The following is a 25,602-nucleotide window of genomic DNA, read 5'->3' as shown; positions in this document are numbered from 1 at the left end:
AGAGAGGGTTATAGACACAACAGCTGAAGAGAGATATCTTTGAGCAGAACGGAAGAGTCGAGATCCATTTTAACATGGGACCCCTGTACGCTTATGTCTGCCACATTACACAGCTTTTCAGCACAGCCTGGGTTAAAGAAGTGCAGAGCCAGGAAACCTACTCACAGACAACTGTTTGGCCTTTTGGGTCTCATCAGTGCGAGGCTGGTTATACCGGCTTTGCAATGTGAAGCTTGATGGTATCCGAATATTAATTAGCACATCTTATTTTACACAATGTTGCAGCAGCCGGGTTATGCTTAAGAAAGGAAATCGCCTTGCCTAGAAAATAAGAATACTATAATATATAATCGTTACACTTCTGCATTTCCGGCTCCCAGAGCTTTAGAAACAATCCATATCACTGATCCCATAACTAGTCATTTGCAAGATAATCGTTTCACCTGCATTAGTTTGATGGAGCGAAGTCGTTGAAATAAAATCAAAGCAGTTGCCTGTCAAAAAATGAGGTACAAACACTGGCAGAATTCAAAGTTAAAGGTCCTCAAACACGAGGGTGAAGCTATTTGTTATGTTCGTGCAATAACAAAATACAGTGATTTGCTAGAATCATTTGGTGAATTTAATCAGCGATGTAACAAAACTGTGACATTTATGACTAATTAAAATATTACAGTTTTTGAAATATACTAATACTAGCTGAGAGCCCCGGCGTTGCCCGGGATGTTTGTGGTGTGGGTGTGGCATTTGGGTGAGGAGTGGTCAACGCGGCCCATGTGCGGTGGTAGTGCTGCTGTGGCTGTACTGATGGTGATTGTATCGGTGTGCTGATTTTGGAGGGTTTGGTGCTGATGTGGGGGTGCGGATGTGGGTGTGCCGATGGGGGAGGTGCAAAGGTGCCGATGTGTGGGTGCTGATGGTGTTGATGGGGGCTGGGAATGGCGGGGAGCCGAGAATGCCAGTGTGCTGGGGGGGCATGGGATAGCGGTGAGCTGATGTGGTTTTGCTGGGGATAGTGTGTGTGTGTATACGTGTGTGTGTATACGTGTGTGTGTATACACACGTGTGTGTGTATACACGTGTGTGTGTATACATGTTTGTGTGTATACATTGTATGTGTGTGTGTGTGTGTATACATGTGTACGTGTGTGTGTGTGTGTACGTGTGTGTGTGTATACGTGTGTGTATACACATGTGTGTGTATACACATGTGTGTATAGACGTGTATACACATGTGTGTGTAGACATTGTGTGTATGTATATATTGTGTGTGTGTGTATACATGTGTACGTGTGTGTATACACATGTGTGTATACACATGTGTATACACATGTGTGTATACATGTTTGTGTGTGTCTATACATGTTTGTGTGTGTGTGTACATGTGTGTGTGTGTGTACATTTGTGTGTGTGTACATTTGTGTGTGTATACATTTGTGTGTGTGTATACATGTTTGTGTGTGTGTATACATGTTTGTGTGTGTGTATACGTGTGTGTATACATGTGTGTGTGTGTGTGTGTGTGTGTGTGTATACATGTGTGTGTGTATACAGTATGTGTACATGTGCGTGTGTGTATGTCTCCATGTGTGTGTATACACATGTGTATATACACATGTGTATACACGTGTGTATACACGTGTGTATACATGTTTGTGTGTATACATAGTATGTGTGTGTGTGTGTATACATGTGTGTGTGTACATTTGTGTGTATACATGTTTGTGTGTGTATACACGTGTGTGTGTGTGTGTGTGTGTATACATGTGTGTGTGTGTGTACGTGTGTGTGTGTGTGTGTGTACATGTGCGTGTATGTCTCCATGTGTGTGTGTATGTCTCCATGTGTGTGTGTACGTGTACATGTGTGTGAGTATACGTGTACATGTGTGTGTGTGTGTACGTGTCTACGTGTACATGTGTGTGTGTGTCTACGTGTACATGTGTGTGTGTCTACGTGCGTGTGTATACGTGTGTGTGTACGTGTGTGTCTACGTGTGTGTGTGTGTATACGTGTGTGTGCGTATACGTGTGTATGTGTGTCTACGTCTGTGTGTGTGTCTACGTCTGTGTGTGTGTCTACGTCTGTGTGTGTGTCTACGTCTGTGTGTGTGTCTACGTGTGTGTGTGTACACGTGTGTCTACGTGTGTGTTTGTACGTGTGTGTTTGTACGTGTGTGTGTGTCTACGTGTGTGTGTGTGTGTGTGTGTGTGTACGTGTGTGTGTGTGTGTGTAAACGTGTGTGTCTGTGTGTATACGTGTGTGTCTGTGTGTATACGTGTGTGTCTGTGTGTATACGTGTGTGTCTGTGTGTATACGTGTGTGTCTGTGTGTATAGGTGTGTGTGTGTGTGTATAGGTGTGTGTGTGTGTGTGTGTGTGTATAGGTGTGTGTCTGTGTGTATAGGTGTGTCTGTGTGTCTACGTGTGTCTGTGTGTCTACGTGTTTCTTTGTGTCTACGTGTGTCTGTGTGTCTACGTGTGCCTGTGTGTATACGTGTGTGTGTGTATACGTGTGTCTGTATAGGTGTGTGTGTGTGTGTGTGTGCGTGTGTGTCTGTCTACGTGTGTGTGTGTCTGTCTACATGTGTGTGTGTGCCTACATGTGTGTGTGTGTGTGTGTGTGCCTACATGTGTGTGTGTGCGCCTACATGTGTGTGTGTGTGTGGTCTCTGTGTGTGTGTATGTATATATATATATATATATATATATATATATATATATATATATATATATATATAGTGTGTGTGTGTGTATGGAGGGTTGAGGCTGGCAATGAAGGAATGGGGGGGTGTGGGGGGAGAGCTGCTTACCTTGCAGTCGGCAGCATGTTCCTCGAGGTGAGGCCTCCTGCAGGGCGGGAGCCCCCCCGGCAGGGCGGGAGCCCCCCCGGCAGGGCGGGGGCGGGAGCCCCCCCACTGCCCTCCGGCTCGAGGTGAGGCCTCCTGCAGGGCGGGAGCCCCCCCGCTGCCTCCGGCTCGAGGTGAGGCCTCCTGCAGGGCGGGAGCCCCCCCGCTGCCCTCCGGCTCGAGGTGAGGCCTCCTGCAGGGCGGAGCCCCCCCGCTGGCCTCCGGCTCGAGGTGAGGCCTCCTGCAGGGCGGGAGCCCCCCCCGCAGCCCCCCGGCTCGAGGTGAGGCCTCCTGCAGGGCGGGAGCCCCCCCGCTGCCCACCGGCTCGAGGTGAAGCCTCCTGCAGGGCGGGAGCCCCCCCGCTGCCCACCGGCTCGAGGTGAAGCCTCCTGCAGGGCGGGAGCCCCCCCGCTGCCCTCCGGCTCGAGGTGAAGCCTCCTGCAGGGCGGGAGCCCCCCCGCTGCCCTCCGGCTCGAGGTGAGGCCTCCTGCAGGGCGGGAGCCCCCCCGCTGCCCTCCGGCTCGAGGTGAGGCCTCCTGCAGGGCGGGAGCCCCCCCGCTGCCCTCCGGCTCGAGGTGAGGCCTCCTGCAGGGCGGGAGCCCCCCCGCTGCCCTCCGGCTCGAGGTGAGGCCTCCTGCAGGGCGGGAGCCCCCCCCGCTGCCCTCCGGCTCGAGGTGAGGCGGCGGTGCCGAGGAGCGTTGCAGGCGGCGCCGGGTAGGCTGGTCTTTGCTGTGAGGGGGGTGGGAGAGGTGAGCCGGTGCCGAGGAGCGTGCGGCGAGGCCCGTGGGTATGCTGCCTCACCCATCCGGCCGCTCCCACGTGGATGTGAGGCGGGAGGCAGCGTGTTGTGGCCGCTCCCCCGCGTGTGTCCCGGGCGCTCGCTCCGCTCCCCCGCTGACTGTAGCGGCGCCGGGGTGTGAGCTTGGGGGGGGGTGTGTGAGCTTGGGGGGGGTGTGTGAGCTTGGGGGGGGTGTGTGAGCTTGGGGGGGGTGAGGTGTGTGTGAGCTTGGGGGGGTGGGAATGTGTGTGTGTGTGTGTGTGTGTGTGTGTGTGTGTGTGTGTGTGTGTGTGTGTGTGTGTGTGTGTGTGTGTGTGTGTGTGTGTGTGTGTGTGTGTGTGTGTGTGTGTGTGTGTGTGTGTGTGTGTGTGTGTTTTTTTTTTTTTTTTTTTTTTTTTTTTTTTTTGTGGACCTTTGGCCCGTCACTCCGCCTCAGGGGCGGGCCAAGGGGGTGGTGTGAGTGTGTGAGGCCAATGAGAGGTGTGCGGGGGCGGGCGGCCCAAGGGACCAATGAGATTGCCGCTAGGGACACCGGACATCCAGGCAGGCAAACATACAGTGCTTTCACTAATATAGTATAAGATACAAAATACAACATACCATGTGATTTTCTTTTTTGCAATAGCTAACACACCTTGTGAGTAGGGTGGAAAAATCGCCAGTTTGGGGCACCTTTACTTATAGAAATGACATTAAAAAAATATTGTCCTCAGAAATTTGGATATATTTCTTTTTGGGGGGGGATCCAGTGCAATGTCAGTAGAAATGTGTTTGTTACAATTGGTTTTGTGTAGCATATGCCTAGCTTATTTCTTTGCATTAACGGGTGAACTGCCTGACCCCTGTCTAAGGCCAATGACCATACTGCAAGTATGACATGTCCACTGTTGATGGAGCTAGTGCAATAACTGCAAATTTACCTATTATAAGTAATAATGTATAGAGGTTGGTAAAAGGAAGCCATATATTTGCAGACAGGAGGCGATTAAGTTGTATCTCCTTCATTGATGTACGCAGCACACAGCAGAGGTAGCATTTCTCACGTCACTCAGCTGCTGATCAGGTTAATGCTATGCCTCCAAAGTGACCTGAAGTCAATTAGTGAATGAAAGGTACTGTACCTACACCACGGAACAAGATGCGGTATCTGCAGAGCTGCCTTTTACAAAGGTCTACACTAACCAGGGTCTTATCAAGTAAAAAGAGACCAGGGATGTTCCTCAAATGTCACTTGTATGCCTGAAGCACCTCTTCCCGTTATGTGTTATTTGTATTATTTGTTATTTATATTATTATGTCACCTGTATTACAGCTGCGAAGTTCTATGTACATTAATGGCGCTATATAAATAAAGATATACATACATACATACATACATACATACATACATACATACATACATACATATACAGCTTAGCCCCGTTATAGCGTGGTCCTGTGGTGGTTCTGTGTCCGCCGGAGGGGGAAAGCTGAGAACTCTCCCAGCATTCCCAGACCCGGTGGGGCAGCGGCAACAGGACACAGCACTTACCCGGCATCTGGCAGCACTTCTCCCTGTCTCTGCTTCCTGCTTCTGCTTCCGTCTTGCGAGAGCAAGCTCCCTTAAAGAGACAGTGTGTCTCTGTGTGTGTGTGTGTGTATTTGACTGTGTGAGACTATGTGACTGTGTGTGTGTCAGTGTGTCAGTGTGTGTGTGCAGTGTGCTGTGTGTGTGCAGTGTGCTGTGAGTGTGTACAGTGTGCTGTGAGTATGTGCAGTGTGCTGTGAGTGTGTGCAGTGTGCTGTGAGTGTGTGCAGTGTGCTGTGAGTGTGTGCAGTGTGCTGTGAGTGTGTGCAGTGTGCTGTGAGTGTATGCAGTGTGCAGTGAGTGTGTGCAGTGTGTTTTTAAATTTGTGGTCCACGCTCAAACCACGTTATAAGCGGATCCGCGTTATAGCAGATCGCGCTATAACTGGGTTGAGCTGTATATATATATATATATATATATATATATATAATATATATATATACACAGAAAAATATTTTACCAGATGGGGATCCAGGAAAAACGAGACAGCACACAGTCAGGGAAATCCAAAGTAGATGTATTCAAGACAAATACATAGAAAGAAAAGGTGATGCAAAAAAGCGCTAATGGGAATAAAAACAATGAACCCTGCTATGAGGGGGAACCCTATTGGTAGAAAGGCAGCCTGGTGGAAAACTGATAGTACAATCAGATAAGACAGCATAAATAAAAAGAGATACCGGCGCCTAATGAGTCCAAAATAGATGGAAGTCCAGTTGAAATAGTCCCAGTCCCAAGATGATCTACAGTCACTAAATCCTTGGGTGCTCCGTTAGGAATTCATGCAGGGGATGTGGAACATGGAATGAAAGAAGAGAGATATTTAGTGCAACACAGCTATACAGATTACACAGACATATAAATGCAAACTGGCTGTCACAGGGAGACAAGACAAACAGACACAACTAGACAAACAACATTAAAGCAAAGCTAATGATAAAAGTTAATTTATTATAACTGAAAATATATAAGGTAGGACAAGTTGCTGATGTGCCGCTCCGGTGGGTTAAAATCTAGATAACACTCACAGGACGGCAGATGTACAATCGCATAAAACCAATGGGAGATGGTTGCCATGTGTAGGGGGTTCGCAGGGTGTTCAGGATGCCGTGCACTCCTTCCGTTTCTCCTTGCTGGCAATGACCGGAAATGACGTCTCCGTCGTGCCGGAAGTGACGTCGCCGGATGTGACGTCAAGGACTGGTAATATCCAGTGAAGCCTCAGGAAAACGGCAATCCGCACCTCCTTGCCCCTCTGTCGCTCAACCAAAGCACTCAGCGATAGTACTGCTTGTATTTCTACTCAGCAAAAATGTCCAAAATTGAAATAAAATAGCCCTACGCGTTTCGTGTGTGTGACCACACTTCCTCAGGGGATTGCCGTTTTCCTGAGGCTTCACTGGAGATTGCCAGTCCTTGACGTCACATCCGGCGATGTCACTTCCGGTTTCGGCACGACGGAGACGTCATTTCCGGTCATTGCCAGCAAGGAGAAACGGAAGGAGTGCACGGCATCCTGAACACCCTGCGAACCCCCTACACGTGGTTACCAGCTCCCATTGGTTTTATGCGATTCTACATCTGCCGTCCTGTGAGTGTTATCTAGATTTTAACCCACCGGAGCGGCACATCAGCAACTTGTCCTACCTTATATATTTTCAGTTATAATAAATTAACTTTTATCATTAGCTTTGCTTTAATGTTGTTTGTCTAGTTGTGTCTGTTTGTCTTGTCTCCCTGTGACAGCCAGTTTGCATTTTTATGTCTGTGTAATCTGTATAGCTGTGTTGCACTAAATATCTCTCTTCTTTCATTCCATGTTCCACATCCCCTGCATGAATTCCTAACGGAGCACCCAAGGATTTAGTGACTGTAGCACATCTTGGGACTGGGACTATTTCTACTGGACTTCCATCCATTTTGGACTCATTAGGCGCCGGTATCTCTTTTTTATCAAGACAAATACATAGGCACTGCATCCAACGTTTCGGTCATCATACAGTGACCTTCCTCAGGGACGTGCACGTATGTACACATATATACATACACACATACATACATACATACATACATACATACATACATGATAATGTTATTTTTCTGTTTCCTTAAATTAGTCTCACTTTTATCAAAACTGAAAGTTAATGCATGAAATGAAAATATAAGCTAAACTCCACATGCATTTGTGGGGAATTTAGGGGCTGAATTGAGGTTCTGTGAATCAGTGACCACAACCTCAACCAATCCCAGTTTGACATATAGGGGGTTTGTGTGTAGGGGACGTTTCTTAACAGCGGCGGATTTGAATATCCGCTGTGGCGGCCGCCTCTTTGCAGCCGCCCTCCTCCTCCTTTCGAATCGCAGCTTCAAATTACGTCACTGTTTGAACGCCGCGTTGCCATGGCAACGAGACGCCGTGTGACGTCACGTTGGTGACATCCGCGGCGTCATTTCACTCTACGATTCGAAAGGAGGAGGGCGGCAGCAAGGAGGCGGCGAAGTGCCTTCCCGTCAGGCCGGATAAGCTCAAGAGCGCGGCATATCTATATGGGGGGGGGGGGCGGACATTTTTGCCGCCCCCCTAATTTTACTGCAGTAGGCCCGGGCCTAAGGGGAAATCCCCCACCGTTTGTAACACAAACTGATTAGGTTGTTTGATTTTTCTTAAATGGATGGATCTGCTTGGTAAGTGTCACAGCCCTAATGTATGCGGGAGCTGCACACAAACACTGGTTAAATGGGTGCACATGGACACACCGGGGCAGATTAATGGAGCTCCGGAGTGTGGTACCACACACCCTGATCTGACATTTAACTGCCATTCAAGCCAATGAGCGACACCGCGCATCTCGGCCTAGTGAGCCTCGACTTTTGCTCTTCAGGCTCTTGTGATATTCGTCTCATGCTAAAGGAGGACACCACGTCATTCAGGCCGCAGACATCGCTGTTATTGTGATGAATTATATTGCATATTGTTTCATTATTATTCTCCTTCCTTCCTAACTCAACAACATGTTTCACAGCACAGCACAATAGGGAGGTGACGGCAAGAACATGATACTATATTAACAATACACTGGTACAGTAGGTAAGAAGGGCCCTGCTTTATTACTGCTATCGTCCACAGCAGGGGGGCTCAACTCCAGTCCTCAAGACCCTCCAACAGGTCAGGTTTTAAGGATATCCCTGCTTCAGCACAGGTGGCTCAATCCCTGCTTCAGCTCAAGGTGGCTTCTTCTGTGTTGAAGAAGGGATATCCATAAACCCTCATCTTTTGGTGGCTTTTGAGGACTGGAGTTGGCCGGTCAGCAACTGACCAACTAATTGAGCTACCTGTGCTGAAGCAGGGATATCCTTAAAACCTGACCTGTTGGGGAGTCAGGAGGACTGAAGTTGAGAACCCCTGATCTACAGTATAATGAAATAACTGACATAGTCGCCCTGTTTGTAGAAGGAACCTGTTTTGTGAAGCATTACTGACATTTTCTTAGTGCCTTTTAAGAAGATTTTATTCTGTTGTTTAAGAATTTTTAATGCGAGAATTATTCTGTGGCATAGCAGGTAGAGAACTGGCGTAGCAGATAGAGAACTGGCGTAGCAAACAAAAGTTCTTGGGTTTGATTCCTGTATGATATGGTATAATTTATAAATTATAAAATAATAATTTATAAGTTATTCACTGTAATTAAAATAAATTATTATTTTATTTTTATTATAATGTATAATTTATAAATTATTTTAATTATTTTATGATATTCCTAATAACCTATATTAGCATCTGAGCCCTATTCCTAATAACCTCACTTAGTATCTGAGCCCTATTCCCAATAACCTCACTTAGTATCTGAGCCCTATTCCCAATAACCTCACTTAGTATCTGAGCCCTATTCCCAATAACCTCACTTAGTATCTGAGCCCTATTCCCAATAACATCACTTAGTATCTGAGCCCTATTCCTAATAACCTCACTTAGTATCTGAGCCCTATTCCTAATAACCTCACTTAGTATGTGAGCCCTATTCCTTGTAACCTCACTTAGTATCTGAGCCCTATTCCTTGTAACCTCGCTTAGTATCTGAACCCTATTCCTAATAACCTCACTTAGTATCTGAGCCCTATTCCTTGTAACCTCACTTAGTATTTGAGCCCTACTACTAATAACCTCACTTAGTAAGGTATAGGGGTGTGTGTATGTGTCAGTTGGCAATAACAATATAGCAATATATGTTATAATTAAAATTAAAATAAAATAATTATTTTATATAATAAAAATAAAATCATTATTTAATTTAAATTTTAATTAAAATGTATAATTTATCAATTAATATGTTATTTATTTTATAAACTAATTTATAAATTATACCATATCATACAGGAATCAAACCCAACACCTTTCATATGCTATTCCAAATTCTCTACATCTAAGCCACAGGGTTTGCATGATATCACAGGGTTTGCATGATATCACAGGGTTTGCATGATATCACTGGGTTTGCATGATATCACAGGGTTTGCATGATATCACAGGGTTTGCATGATATCACAGGGTTTGCATGATATCACTGGGTTTGCATGATATCACAGGGTTTGCATGATATCACAGGGTTTGCATGATATCACAGGGTTTGCATGATATCACAGGGTTTGCATGATATCACAGGGTTTGCATGATATCACAGAGTTTGCATGATATCACATGGTTTGCATGACATCACAGGGTTTGCATGACATCACAGGGTTTGCATGACATCACAGGGTTTGCATGATATCACAGGGTTTGCATGATATCACAGGGTTTGCATGATATCACAGGGTTTGCATGATATCACAGGGTTTGCATGATATCACAGGGTTTGCATGATATCACATGGTTTGCATGACATCACAGGGTTTGCATGATATCACAGGGTTTGCATGATATCACAGGGTTTGCATGATATCACAGGGTTTGCATGATATCACAGGGTTTGCATGATATCACACGGTTTGCATGATATCACATGGTTTGCATGACATCACAGGGTTTGCATGATATCACAGGGTTTGCATGATATCACAGGGTTTGCATGATATCACAGGGTTTGCATGATATCACAGGGTTTGCATGATATCACAGGGTTTGCATGATATCACATGGTTTGCATGACATCACAGGGTTTGCATGATATCACAGGGTTTGCATGATATCACAGGGTTTGCATGATATCACATGGTTTGCATGATATCACAGGGTTTGCATGATATCACATGGTTTGCATGATATCACAGGGTTTGCATGATATCACATGCTGATTAGACACAGTGTAGTCCACTGCCGTGTGTAGTAGATGTTAAGTATATTTACAGGGTCTGTTTTAACACACCAATCCTGTGGTGCAGCAGGTAAGGAATTGGTCTAGTGTCCTGTGTTCGATTCCTACATGTGTAGTATATAAAATGTATTAATGTTCAACTCCCACATGGTGTAGGGGTGTAGGGGTGTATGTGTCTGTTAGCAATAAAGCATTGAATGTTTAAAAAAAAAAAAAAAAAAAGGAGCCATGTTTAGACCGTGTTATAAGGGGATCCGCGTTGTCGCGGATCACACTATAACGGAGTTGAGCTGTATTTTCTGGACTTTCATAACTAAAGAAAAAAACAGAATGTGAATGTTCTGCAATAGGGGATTGACAATTTTGGGGGGGTTTGCACTCAAAAAATACTTCCAAAAACAAATGGCACCTATAAAAATGATGTGTAATTAATCACATTTTACTAAACATACAGCAAAGATTTACACGTGTGACTATTGGTGCAGAAACACATTATTATAGGGGATCAAGATTCACGACGCATGCATCCGAAACTTGAAAATAAGAATGGATTTAGCAAAAACGTGTTAAAACACCAAATTCTGTGGTTTTAAAGTGTGCTTTTGTAATGGATTGCTGGGAGCTCTCGGTTTTTATAATATTATCATAGCAATATGTATAATACTGACATATTGTAAAATTGAAAGATTATCCCTTTGATAAAAAATGATTTACTACAACATAATGGGGATTACAAGACTAGATTTGGCCACACAGGAAAAAAAAGCAAACGCAGGAAAGGGATTTTTATGATCCTGAAAGGTTTATTATATATTATCAGGATTTGGTTTTATTGGTAACACTTAACCAACGCTTGCATTTGAATGAGGGGAGCTTCAGTCTTCTGCCACAGAGCTACTGTAATAAATCTTATCTATTAGAACATCTTTATCTACAGCACTGTTCTTGGTGCACACTTTGACTTGATTACTTAGATTGCTAAAGAATGATCCTCCTGACTGTAAAGGTTGATTCATTGCATTACATTGCAAGCCATTACTGGGACCTCAGCGTCAACACCGGTCCTTACAAAATGTGACAATATGTGTTACCAAATACACCGCTGGCTGTGTTAGGATTAGGCTGCGGCCAGAGTGGCGCTGAGCGTGCAGGCGCTCATACGCGGCGGAAGCAGCAAATACAAATTTGCTTGCTTGGCAAGCAGCTAAGCGCCGCGCATGTTCAGGCGTTCGCTCACGCTGGCCACACACATGGCCGCAATGTGTTTCATCGCGACCAGCTTGAGCACGCCCGCCCGCTCAGCGTTACCCCGGACAAGGCCTTAGGGGAATGGTATAAAGTGATTTACAGTCGGTAATGGGGCACTAGAGATACAAAATGCACTTATTTATTTATAAAAATGTTTCACCAGGAAGCAAAACATTGAGAGTTACCTCTCGTTTTCAAGTACGTGACGGGCAGGGAGTTATAAACTTGGCGGTATTACTATATATTCACCCAAATGATAAATTGGCCAAAGATAGCGAAATTACATTCCACGCTGGGCTTGCTGTATCCACTCACTCCACAAGACCGTTGCTAAATAAAGCCCTTCGATACAAGAGGATGCTGTCGTTATGGAAGTTCCTCTGACAGAAAACAGGTTAAGGTTTTATCTTGCACATGTTCTTTAAAGCGGCAATCCAAGTTGGCAGATTTTTATGCGAATATTCTTTTCTTTTTTATATACTGTATAGCATCGAAGCAGGGGGTCTACGGAGTTGAACGCCATTAATTTCAGCTCCGGGGACCCCCTGCTTCTGGAGATATTTACCTCCGAATTAAGTGCTGGCAGCCGCTCTCCTCGGCTACCAGGGTTTACAATATGTCCGCTTTTAACAGTTTTTTCGCATTCTGCTGTCCAATAGGAAGCCGTGATGTCATCAGTGCGGCTTCCTATTGGCCCATGTGGCCGCGGGAGCTTTAAACTTTAAAGCCCTGCTTGCTGAGCCAGCGCGGCTACCGGCTGCGTCACGTTGTCATGGCGAGCCAATGTCACATGACCGCGACGCTGCAGGGAAAGGGCTGCTCGTCAAGCGATCACCTGGGCCGGTTTGTATCTACAATCCCCCCCCCGGTCTCATGGTTTGGATGAGGGGTTACTGAGGCTTTACATCAGATTATTTAAGCGCTGCCTATGTTTTTTTTGTGTTATGATTTTTTACTCAGCCACAGTTAATTGCATAAAGTTAGAGATCGGCACTAACAAGAACATCACTGCCCTCTTCAATGTTCAGCCACCTGTCTGAGTCTCGTCTCATAACTACGCCTTCACAAATACCAAGAATCATTTGTATCAGAGGTCAATGATGGACTGGAATACTGAATTAAAGTCAGCTTTAACAAGTTCATCATTTCTTAGGAGCAAACAGCTAGTGTTGCAGAGAGCAAAATCATCAACTGTCCCAATCAATTGTAACCCCAACAAGAAAAGTCCATCTCTCTGGTCCTATCTTCCTGTATTTATAAGCTGGATCAAACTTTTCTGAAAAATATCTCATTTTTCCCCCAAAGGATCTATCAGTAGCTTTAAATCCATTCGAACAATTTCCTTTCATTTCGTTTTTGACTGTTCTCTCTACTGCTCCAAACATATATGGTTCCGATGAATAAAATCCAATTAGGAACAGGCATCGTGACTAGCATTTATAAATAGACCATTTGAAAGTATGCCACCCTCTTCATATCTACTCTTCCCCTAACAAGCTCCTACATACACTTAATAAGCCAATTTTCATATGCATGAACTCCATTTCAAATGGCTGTAGTGTCAAGATCAGGAATAACAAAGCCCTCCGGAGCTGGTAATTAAGAAATAACATTAGGACATACAGGAGTCTGCTCAAGTGGGACCAGAACACGAGCATCATTAAACATTTTAACTGTGTTGCGTGTCTGCTTGACTTTCATTTTCAGACTATCAACGCAGTTTAATGGTAAACATGCCATGTTCTCTGACAAAATAAATGTTTCTTTCCAGAGGTGAGCATTATGGGCATACAATACGCTAGGTAGCATCCCTAGGATTTGGGATAGCATGCAGTGTATACTGTAGCACTGCAGGGTACTGTCTGAGACCTGCATCATAATTACACATTGTCATCGTATTTTGCTCCAAATAAACTTTGATACGTTATCTTCTAAGGCAGGGGTTCCCATCTCCAGTCCTCAAGACTCCCCTTCATCAGGTCAGGTTTTCAGGATATCCCTGCTTCAGCACAGGAGGCTCAATCAGTGGCTAAGTCTTTGACTGCACCCCCTCTGCTGAAGCAATCCTGAAAACTTGATCTACTGGGGGTTTTGAGGACTGGAGTTGAGAACCTTTGCCCTAAGACTTGCTGCCAACGTATATTGTAAGTGTTAAATCTACATTTACTGTATTTTTAATATAGTCTGATTTTAAATCCTCATATTTCTCCAGCACACGCTGCATAACAACTGCCTTTTGAATTTGTATTTTTATCCATCTCACACTCCTGATCATTTTGTGGATACTTTGAGGTCCTTGTACAACTTTTCGTATTTGCACAAAATGAGGCTTTTGCTCAAAATATTGTATGGAAAGTGTACCACCACACCAAAAAAATCAGTAGCGTATAGCAGAAAATGTCTATCTCTGGTCCTAGATCACAACAGGGAAGAATGACATTATTGAGCTGACCAATAAATTGATATGTTTTAGGACAAAGTGCTACTTAAAGCTTCAATCAATGGCGTACTCATTTCCTGTTCTGTAAATTAATTATGTTTTTCAGCTTTTTATTGATAATATGCTGCAATACTCTAAATCTTGTAATGCACTGTACGACTTAGTATCATTAACTATCAAGGCAATAGCTAGATTGTGTATTGCATGTTATTGGATACATATCAAGCAAGATGTACTGTACTTTCTTTTTCTTTATTTCTTTAATTTGATTTTTTTTTTTGTATTCCCTTTGTTTTGCACAAAACGTTTTCCATCATGACGGCAAAGCCCAGCTCGTCACTTCTGCGTATAAATTGCATGATCTGCAAGGTTAAAACATCAGCTCTTCATTGAGCGGAATTACAATAGGGGTGATTCATTAAAGTGCAATAGTGTCGGACTCCCACTGACTTGAATGGGACATTTTGTGCAGTTGCGGGTGTCAAAGTCTCCTGGCAAAACGGAGGCAAAACTGGAACAAATAATAGTAGGGGAAATTCCAAATAGAAAAACCGAAGCACAGCTGAAAAAAGGTGGAACAGTGGACCATATCAAAAATGTTTTGAATTAGAAAAACATATGAACAAAGTCCTGACAGACACTCTGACGCGTTTCACGTACAGGGCGCTTTATCAAAGAGTGATCTGTCAGGATACAAAAAGGCACTGATATAGGGCAACTCTCAACTGAACCAGCTGGTTCACAGAATTAATCACTAACACACCTAAGAAGGGTGTCAATTTGCAAGTCTGAGTTGCCTAATTCAAAGCGAAAAAACATATACACACATTTTAAAACCAAAATGATTAACTCAACTATAAACAACTATACTAAAAAAGACATCAAAATGTACAACTTCTATATATATTAAAATATATATATATATGTATATATATATATATTAAAAAATATATATATATATAAAGATAAACAATAAACAACAAAAGAAAATAATGAATGAATAATAAAATGTACATGTACATATATCCACAAAGCCAGGATTTGCATATAGATTATAAATTATCATTATGCCATGTATAAACAATAAACATATTAATTCATAAGTATAGATCTTTCAAAATCATGCCGTTTTAGAATGATTACATTTTCAAAATTTGTAAAGGTTAGACCGTTAGTAATTAATAAATATCTAAGGAGATTATGATTTACTGATTAGAACTATAACGTAAATGAACCCTCAATATACTGATGGTTTATAAATCTTGGTTCACTATAAAGAAATGAAAAGACAAAGAGGGAGGGGGGGAAGGAAAGGAAGGGGGAGGGGGATGAAGAGAAGGGGGGGGAGGAGGAAGAGGGGAGGAGGAGGGGAAGGGGGGGAGGAGGTGTGGGGAAGGGGAGGCGGAGGGGGGAAGGAAAGGAGAGGGGGAGGAGGAGGGGAATGGAGGGGAAGGAAGGAGGGAGGGGAGGAGGGGGAGGAGCGGGAGAAGAGGGGAAGTGAGGAGGGGAAGAAGGGGGAGGGAAAGGAGGGGGGAAGGGGAGGGGGAGAGGAGGAGGGAGAGAAGGGGGAAGGGAGGGGAAAAGGAAGGGAAAGGAAAGAGAGTCCCCGATGTCTAAATAAACTAAACATCCAAGAATATATGTATAATGGTCACTCAAGCAAGAAATGCTTGAGTTTCCACTCGACATTTAAGCCCTTGGGGTGAATAGTGTCTAGGGTAAAACCCCAAAACATTTCCCTTTTATTGAGGATATTTTCTCTATCACCCTGCCTTTTGGGTACGGGAACATGCTCAACTCCAATGAATTTTAAATTGGTAATACCCCCTTGGGGCATTCCGAAAAATGCCTAGACACAGGATGTTCCAAATCCCTCTTTCTAATTAGTTGCAGGTGTCAAAGTCTCCTGGCAAAACAGAGGCAAAACTGGAACAAATAACAGCAGGGGAAGTTCCAAATAGAAAAACCGAAGCACAGCTGAAAAAAAGGTGTACCGGTGGAACAGTGGTCCATATAAAAAATGTATTGAATTAGAAAAACATATGAACAGAGTCCTGACAGATACTCTGACGCGTTTCACGCACAGGGCGCTTCCCCTCCTCCCTTCCCCCCCTCCCTCATCCTTCCCCTCCCCCCCCTCCCACATCCTTCCCCTCCCCCCCTCCCACGTGACACTGCGGTGTCATTTGACGACGCATCGCTGGAAGCCAAGGTATAGTGGAGGAGTTGGTGCGTACGCGCGCGTGCACGTCAAGCACACGACAGTTATTGGCTATAGTAGTTAGCCAAGAGCCTGCACGCCTGCAGGCAAAGAAGCGCGTTGACATGGCAGCTTTTTGAGGAGACAAGAAATGGAATCTCAGGCGGCTGCCGCGTGACATCAGCGTTATGTGATTGGCTTCAACTAATGAAGGCGAACCAGCTTTGTGACGCCCCCGCCACACTCCCTCATCGCCGCCAGCACTCTGAGCAGGGATCGTTTGTGCTGCAGCCGTGCAGCACGGTAGGAGCACGCACTCTCGCTAGCAAGCGGAGTGTATAATCTGTGTTACAGGGGCCTGGTGCGGTCCCCAGGCATTTCATTTAAATGTCTTTGGGGAGAGCGTGGGACCTCTGTAATTGCTATACCCCCAGAAAACCTTGCGCCCCCAAGTTTGTGCACCCCTGCCTTATGAGATCCTTCTCAGTCATAAATCTGGTGCGGTTCTTATGCTCTAAATTTGCCCAAGACAAAAAAGTGGCACGCGTTCATACCCAGGTATTATCTTTCATGGGATGACGTCCCAGTGAAAGCGCTCAGGTGTTCCACGCCTTCGCTACCATTTCAATAGTTATTTTTTTAGAATTTAAGACATGTAGCTTCAAAAGTTTAGACGTAAAACCATAACTGCAAAACTAACATAATAGCAGAGCTCACCTGTAACCAAGTAAAACCAAAGCTGCTGTAATTACTGCGGCGTTATAGCGCAGTTAACTATCTGTAATCGTCACAATACCGGCCATTTTCAACAACCACCAAAAAAATAATGTTCTATTTAATTACTGGAGGTTTTTACAGTGTTGAAGAAGAAAGTAAGGGGTACTCCTACAGTAACAGGATAATTTCCATGGAATAATAATTTCCAATATATGATAAATGGACAAAAGACAAGGCTAAACTCGTTGATTTGGAGTGGGTTATAAATTGGAAATTGTGAGAAATCTGGCAAATATAATTCCCTCCTGAAGGCAGCAGCCGGTGTTGGTGGTAAAGCAGTAATAAACAATGGTAACGCACATGATTTTCCCTTTAGAGAATATCACTATGAATATATGGATTGTAAGACCTCACCCACTCCTAGAGTTGCCTTGGTCTCCTATGATGGCGTGACCAGCCGCTGGTAAGTAGAATCCAAGCAGGTAAAAAAGATAGCAGCGCACAGCCAAGGGAGCCAGGTATGGTGGTATGAAAAATATTTTATTAAGATCAAGGAGTAAGATAGAGTACCTTGCTGTGCGACACATGTAGGAGGTTTTCACACCTTTTAGTGATGTTATCTTAATAAAATATTTATCATACCACCATACCTGGCTCCCTTGGCTGTGCGCTGCTGATACAGTATCTTTTTTACCTGCTTGGATTCTACAGTGATGAGTTGGATCAGAATAAAAACGGTGTTTTTTTTATAATAAAATTATTGTTATGATTAGCTTAGACTGGACTCTTTTGGCTTAGGACTGTCATGTAAATCAATAATCTGAAAGCTAACTTTTTTAATTGGTCTATAAGTGAGGGTGCTGGTCTGTAAGTGAGGTGATCTGTAAGTGAGGGTGCTGGTCTGTATGTGAGGAGGCTGGTCTGTAAGTGAGGGTGTTGGTCTGTAAATGAGGGTGCTGGTCTGTAAATGAGGGTGCTGGTCTGTAAGTGAGGGTGCTGGTCTGTAAGTGAGGGTGCTGGTCTGTAAGTGAGGGAGCTGGTCTGTAAATGAGGGTGCTGGTCTGTAAGTGAGAGTGCTGGTCTGTAAGTAAGGGTGCTGGTCTGTAAGTGAGGGTGCTGGTCTGTATGTGAGGGTGCTGGTCTGTAAGTGAGGGTGCTGGTCTGTATGTAAGGGTGCTGGTCTGTAAGTGAGGGTGCTGGTCTGTAAGTGAGGGTGCTGGTCTGTAAGTGAGGGTGCTGGTCTGTAAGTGAGGGTGCTGGTCTGTAAGTGAGGGTGCTGGTCTGTAAGTGAGGGTGCTGGTCTGTAAGTGAGGGTGCTGGTCTGTAAGTGAGGGAGCTGGTCTGTAAATGAGGGTGCTGGTCTGTAAGTGAGGGTGCTGGTCTGTAAGTGAGGGTGTTAGCCTTATTTTCATTTTTTCCCATAGACCAACACAAACTCTTTGTATAATTCCAATGTTTATAGACTTTGCTGCTAGTAATAACATTAGTGTTCTCCTAATGTTATTGATATACAATGTGCAGATATTTCACTGAGAAAACCCTGTAAATCATATGTGGTTCTAGTTCTATCAGGCGCCCTTTCTGGCTATACCGAGTATTCTCGGGATCAATAGATGTATTATTATAGTGTACTTGCATGTAACTCATCTTCTTACCTTTGTATAGTTCATCAATGGCCTTACAGAATGTGCTAGCATTGTGGACCCTATTCTTCTTCACAATACTTTATCTTTTTCCGCCATCCCTTTTTTTCCCCTTCCACCTGTAAATGCTACAATCCCATTTTAACAGCTGCTTGTTTTTCTTTGAGCGGCTGCTTCCATGGTAATCTCACAGCCAATTGTGTATGTGGAGCAGAGACACCAAGCCAGATATGGGTGCAGTTCTATCTGAACATAGATGACCTGGTACCAGCTGCAATGAAAACACAATGGGGAGGGGGTTAGAGAGAAATGCTCCACTGATGCACTGAAGGATAATTATTTCCCAGACATGGTAGCTGGAGGAATTGTTAATAGTTGCAGTAACTTTTCACTTCTGACTTCTACTTTGGAAAGCTGGCACCCGGGACAGAAGAAAACCTTCTTCTGTTTTTCTGGGACCTTCCTGCAGGCGGCTGCAAGAGCCTGAGGCTTGGCCTGTGGAAGGGTAAGACATTTGAATCTTTTGCCTCTGCACTATCCTACGCAAGGATGCTGTCTGCAATTGAATTTTTGAAAGTAGTTTTTAATCTCTTCTGTGCCAGTGAGGACTCTACTCAAGCATTCTGTCCTGAAATATATATATATATATATATTTTATTTTTTTAAGCACAGATGTACATCCGCATTAAATTGAATTGATGTAATCAAAAGCTGTGATCGCATAATTTCCTGCCCTGCTAGAAAATACTGCACTTTATCACAGTGTCTGTTGCTAAAGATTTGAGTGCATCTTGTTTCTCCATTTTCACTGTGCCTGGCCCAGGAGATAGTAAATCACACCAAACGTATGTCGTTTTTAGGGAAATAAGTGACATATTAGGCCAACACTTTGTTTTCATTAGAACTTTTTCAGACCTTTGTGAATTTCACAAAACGTGCAGATCTATTGTAGTATGTAGTGATGGGGGAATTTACCAGGGAATGGGGTGCGTTTAAATATATGTTGGTGCTAAATACAGGGATTTTGAGCACATGTGAATATCAGAATCTGTTTCTATAAACAGTTTTGTTAATGTTGGATTCTGTTTGGGTGGATTTTCTTATTTAGAAATACCCTTAATGAGGAGAAGTAATGATGTTGACCGATACCAACAATTTATATCGAATGAAATCATTTGTAATCGTATCCTTAATAGAATCTGTTTTTGGTCTCAAACTGGCCAGGTTTTTGAGTTACATCTTGCTGTGATCCCAGTTTGACTTTGTCCTGTGTGCTTGGGCTGACAGAAAGTGGGGCACTTGTCCAGGGTACCCTTAAATTCAACTGCACATTTATCTCCGAAACTCTCTACAACTAAGTTCCACAATACAGCCAAACTTAATTCTATTTGCTAGGGAATCTGTATTAAAAAAAATCTTCATTGACAGTCCTGCTTCAAAACAAACCCTCGTTAAAAAATGTTTATTTCTGCAGTAATCCTTTTTGAATAGGCTTTTCGGAAATGGTCATGGGAAGTACAGTATGTCAGTGGTCGCTGAGAAGTCCCACGCAAAAAAGGCCGATTGATAGTTCAGGATGTAATTTACTAAGTAACAAAGAGCGGTCATTGATTCTCAATGTATCCGCAAAGCTTAACACTATCTCACATGGAATGAGCGTGTCACAGCTAAATTCATCCTATCAACTCAATGGTAGCGATCAATATCTGATTAATTAGACCGCCTTTCTTTTTATTCCTTTTGGAGAATGCAGTTGTATGCGTTTATGGTTTCCATAGCCATAGAGAGCTGTAACTTTCTTTTCTCCGTTTGTGATTGGCAGCCGTCTGTGAAAAGAAACTTTAGTTATAAAACTAGCTCTGTGCAACTTCCCGCAGTCCATGAGATTTGTAAAGAAAAATCCAGCAAATGGGACCACGTTTACTGCTTAACACAGAAAATGTCCCTATACTTCTTCTTTTTTATCTACTATATGATCTTAGCCCGGCAAAAATATGTGATCAACCTCCGTAAAAAACAAATATCAGACGCTTTTACCACAATTTTATGACCGAAGTCCTCAACATTGCAGTAAAGTTTAACCAAATGCGATGTTTTCAGGTGAGTCACGATGCGGTAATTAAATCCACCGATAATTACAAGTTATTTACCGCAGCGTGATTCAATGGGGAAGGGTAATCTTATATTTCTACCATAGTGTTATGTCATTTAAATGATTACAAACCCTATGTTAGAATGTTAGAAAATACATAAACCCATTTGATGCCTCTTCCTACCAATCTATACCACTGGCACCAAAGGTTAACTTTGCACTCAAACTGCACTATCTACCCCCTATTGGCTACCTTAACTTTACTAACTGCTAAGGCAAACACCATCTCCTGGGGACCTAACCACTCTTCCTGGAAGAATTACCCCAAAACCCCTCCTACCCCCACTTCCCAAACAAACCACATCCTCCTCCCCTCCCCCCCTCCCCACTCACCCCCCCCCCCGCCTTTATATAGCCCTATTAGCCAAAGGGTTAAGCACAATAAATACATGAAACATTCAAAATACATACATTAACATTTGGCTAAAAGGTCATGTTTTATCATATATTCTCGGTGGCTCTACCCTACTCTTTGATAAAGCTCCATCCGGCGTGAAACGCGTAGGAGGGTGTTTTACCCTGCACCACATGTGCCAATAAACTTTTCATAGAGCTCACTTACTAGCCCTCTGTGTATTATCTCCGACTGTGCACCGCCATTCTTCTGCTTTTCTTCAACCCTAAATGGCTTTAGGTTATCTAGTCTACTGTAAGTATATAACGCCGATTATATTGGCCATTATATACATTGGCAAGAGGAGCCTAACGCCAGCCTGGGGTAGGTGAAAAATATTTGCGGCAGTTTGCCGATGGCCAGGAACTTGATGGCTGGTATCAAAACGAGTACATTCGCGGTTTTTACTCATTTGGGTGCCAATCCCAATCATATTAGCGGTAAGATGACTTGCAAAAAAAAAAAAAAACTTACATTTTAAACATTTTCGGAGTGATATTTGCACGATTTTGCTATATCGCGGTTTGATGACTAGACCAGTATTTATTGTATTTTTCTTCAGAATAATGGGTTTTCTGCTGACCAATGATTCACACAATTTACCATGTACTGTATTAAACTGACAAATATATATATATATATTAAACTGACAAATACATGATCTTGGCTTTTGTCGGTGAAATAAAAATCTGCTATGCTCAAATTTATATCTGAATCTTTTCCCTTTAGGGATATGTTCAGTCGGCGTAAGTTTATGTTTCAAGATACGATAGTAGATCGGGCTGCGCTTACAGTGCCGGTGACAGCGACGCGACATTGCAGCAAAACAAATGCATTGCAGCCGGCACGTGCGCTTATAGTAACCGCGACGCGACGGCGCGACGGATTGGTTGCGATCGCTGGAAGTCATCTCTATTTGATTTTCCAGCGACCGTCGCCTGACCGTCACGTCGCCTGACCGTCGCTGTCGCCGGCACTATATGCGTAGCCTTTGAGCGTAGGAAGCTTCTTCCTGAAGAAGGTATCTGTACGGTTTTGAAAACTGTGCACACTATAATTTCAGGCGACTGAGATGCAAAGCAGTGAATTAATGGTGGAAATACGTGGGGTTTTTTACACACTTTTAGTTCTTAAAAGTTCTGCGAATAATAATTGTAAGTGGTGCTAAGGTGCAACACCTTCCCCCTCAGGTACAATACACATGCATAGAAACATTTAGATCAGACCCTAACTCATAAAAATCAAGACTTGCTACAGTACCTTATTAGTTGAAAAAATTAATTTATTGCAAAAAAGTACATTTACAAAAAATCAAATATAATCAAGCCAACTAACTTCACAAAACCTCTAGTAGCAAGTTTAAAAATAAAAGGTACACAGATGTCCAAAGCCGCAGCAGTGTTTCAGGGCTCCCTTGCCCGTTGATCAGGCTTCCTATTAGCTCACGTGAAGTAGGAGCTTTAAACTTTAAACCCTAGCTAGCCCAGACGGATCTGCTACCGACACCCCATATGGCTGGATCTTCGAAAGCTGTGGTCCCCTGGAGCTGAAATTAAAGGGCTTCAGCTCAGGAGACCACCTGCTAAAAGCCTATGTTTTTAAAAAAAAAAAAAAAAAAGGGAAATAAAAAACTTGCAAAATAAAAATCTGCCCTTGGATTGCTTCTTTAATGGGTATTTCCTGTCCTTTTTCTGTAATATCACGATGCATAGAGACCCCAACACCATAGACTGATATCTACCAATGCCACAGAGATATTTTTTCAGTCCGTTTTCTACTTTGTTTGTTTCATATCTGACATCCTTTTATTAGCACAACAATGAAAATTATTGCTGGCTATTGATTATTAGCCTTCCTTAATAACACGGTTCAGTTATGTCAGCGTTTTTTTGCTTTCAGCTGTTCTCCTTTTTAAACCCTGTAAGCAAGAGAGCGCCCGATCAATATTTCACATGTAAGGCTTCCCCATTAAGAAACACAAATCCAATAAATTTGCTTTTTAAAACTACAGTAGACAGTGGATTAAATGTACGTGTCAGTTGGCATCTCATTAACCTTACTGCATTGATAGAAATATTGGCTAGCACAGAGCCACTAGACAGGAGGTCTCTGTATCTACTTCAGATGAATAAAACTGGATATAGGAGCAATCCGAGTCGCTTTCTATTTTGTCACACTGCATTGAAGCAGGGGGTCTCCGGAGCTGAGCCCCATTAGTTTCAGCTCTGGGGACCCCCTTTCTTCCCGAGATACTGATCCCCGAAAGGGGTATCTTGGCAAAGTTTAAATGCCCCCGGTCACATGGGCCAATAGGAAGCCGAAGCTGATGACATCACGGATTCCAATTGGCCCGCTGGGTGCGGGAGCTTTGAAACTCCGCCGTTACAGGAACCCTGCTAGCCGAGCGGAGGTCTGTTTCTCCGACGGACCCCCCAGCTGAAATGAATGTGGTTCAGCTCCGGAGACCCCCTGCTTCAATCCTGTGTGACAAAATATTTGTAAAAATTGCCCAAACACAGCAGCCTGCTTGGATTGGCGCTTTAAGGCGCCGGTTCTTCCTTTTCAAGTGAAAACATATAACATTCACCTTTACCGTCCTTTGTTCCCTCTTCCTGGAGTGTCACGGCCTTGCCACGCTGCTTTGATATGTGTGTGAAAGTATACTCTGAAGATAAGGTGATCAAAATCTCATAGAATGCTGCTTCTTTTGTTAAGGGTCTTACTGGAGATCACGGTTATGTTATGTGGTTTGTGGTTTGGGGCCTTTGCTGTAGATTTTCATATTTAATGCTTAGACATGTAAATACTATAAACAATAATGCAATATCCACAGTTCCTGTTTGCAAAGAAAGAAATATAGAAATCTCCAGTAAAAATACTTTTTTTTTTCATACAATAATAATTTCCTGTGTACGTCTGCAGTATTGAACAAAACGACAGTCTGCAAACGCCAGCCTGAGATCGGTGAAAAAAGATTTGCTGTACAGTACGTGTGGCAATGGCCATGTACTAGCATCAACGTGCAAACATTGCAGGGTGCTAAATATGTATATATTTTTTCACACTCCAAAAGGACATAGTCATACGGTAGTGTACTCGTGTGTTACATATATATTAAAATCTCTATGTGAAAAGTGCAAACTGAATACTTGACACTAAACCGTTGCACCTTTAACTATATATATTTGAATGCTGATTATATATGTGCTGAGGCAGGGATATATGTACACCCTGATCTGTTGGTGGCCTTTGAGGTCTGGAGTTGACCAGTCAACGGCTGACCAACTGATTGAGCCACCTGTGCTGAAGCAGGGATTGATTGAGCCATCTGTCCTGAAGCAGAGATGTCCTGAAAACCTGACCTGTTGGTGACCCCTGAGCACTGGAGTTGGCCACTCCTGCACTATTGTACGAGCATGTAATTGTGTACTGTCAACTATATTTTATTGTTATTACTGCTCTATTTCAGTATACTTATTTTTTATATCCATGCATTTTTTGAGTCGATTGCTAGATAACTTATTACTTCATTTCATGGTAGATCAACCAAAATGTAAATAAATGAGAACACGTGTAATATATGCAAACATGCATTTATTTCTGCATAAAAGGACCATACGTGGCTGACTTTATGCCTGGTCTATAATATCCCGAGGAAACATGGTAATTGTTTCTTGAAATGCAATCTCAAGTTGAGACAACGTTGCACTGCAATGATTATTCTTAAAGGTTAAGTATATGTATGACTCCATGTGCTTGTGACTACACACTGAAACATAACAAGTTAATAGTATTTTAATAGGCAAAGGTACATGGCTATGAATGTAGATTCGTTAATATATGTAACATCATGGCTTCTAAAGGTGTAAGTTTGGTCTGCGTCACAAGGCTACGAAACATATCCCCCCCCCCCCCCCCCCCGGGCCCTCAGATTTTCATGAAAACCTTTTAATTTGCCCATCAAAACAAAACGATAAAATAACTCTTTTTGGAACACCACAAACTTAAGGGTGAAGAAAAAGGCATTTAGTAGAAAGGTGGCCAACTTGAGTCCTCAAGGGCAACCAACTGGTCAGGTATTAAGATATCCCTGCTTCAGCACAGGTGGCTCAATCAGTGGCTCAGTCGTTGACTCAGTCCTGAAGGGCAGCCAACAGGTCATGTTTTAAGGATATCCTTGCTTTAGTGCAGGTGGCTCAATCAGTGGCTCAGCCAAAGTCTGAGCCACTGATTGAGCCAACTGCGCTGAAGCAGAGATATCCTTAAACCTGACCTGCTGGTGGTCCTGGAGGATTGGGATTGG

The 25,602-nt window shown here is 43.4% G+C and overlaps 1 protein-coding gene across 5 annotated transcripts in view; it reads left to right on the top strand.

The window, feature by feature from the left end:
- The window catches only part of TENM1 (teneurin transmembrane protein 1), a 318,544-nt gene that overhangs the window by 144,067 nt on the left and 148,875 nt on the right, over window positions 1-25,602 (top strand). The gene's annotated exons all lie outside the window — the stretch shown is intronic.

Source organism: Ascaphus truei, chromosome 16 (assembly GCF_040206685.1).
Source record: "Ascaphus truei isolate aAscTru1 chromosome 16, aAscTru1.hap1, whole genome shotgun sequence".
Lineage (NCBI taxonomy): Eukaryota > Metazoa > Chordata > Amphibia > Anura > Ascaphidae > Ascaphus > Ascaphus truei.
The sequence above is the reverse complement of the archived record's forward strand: the minus strand, read 5'-3'. Positions and strand labels throughout refer to the sequence as shown.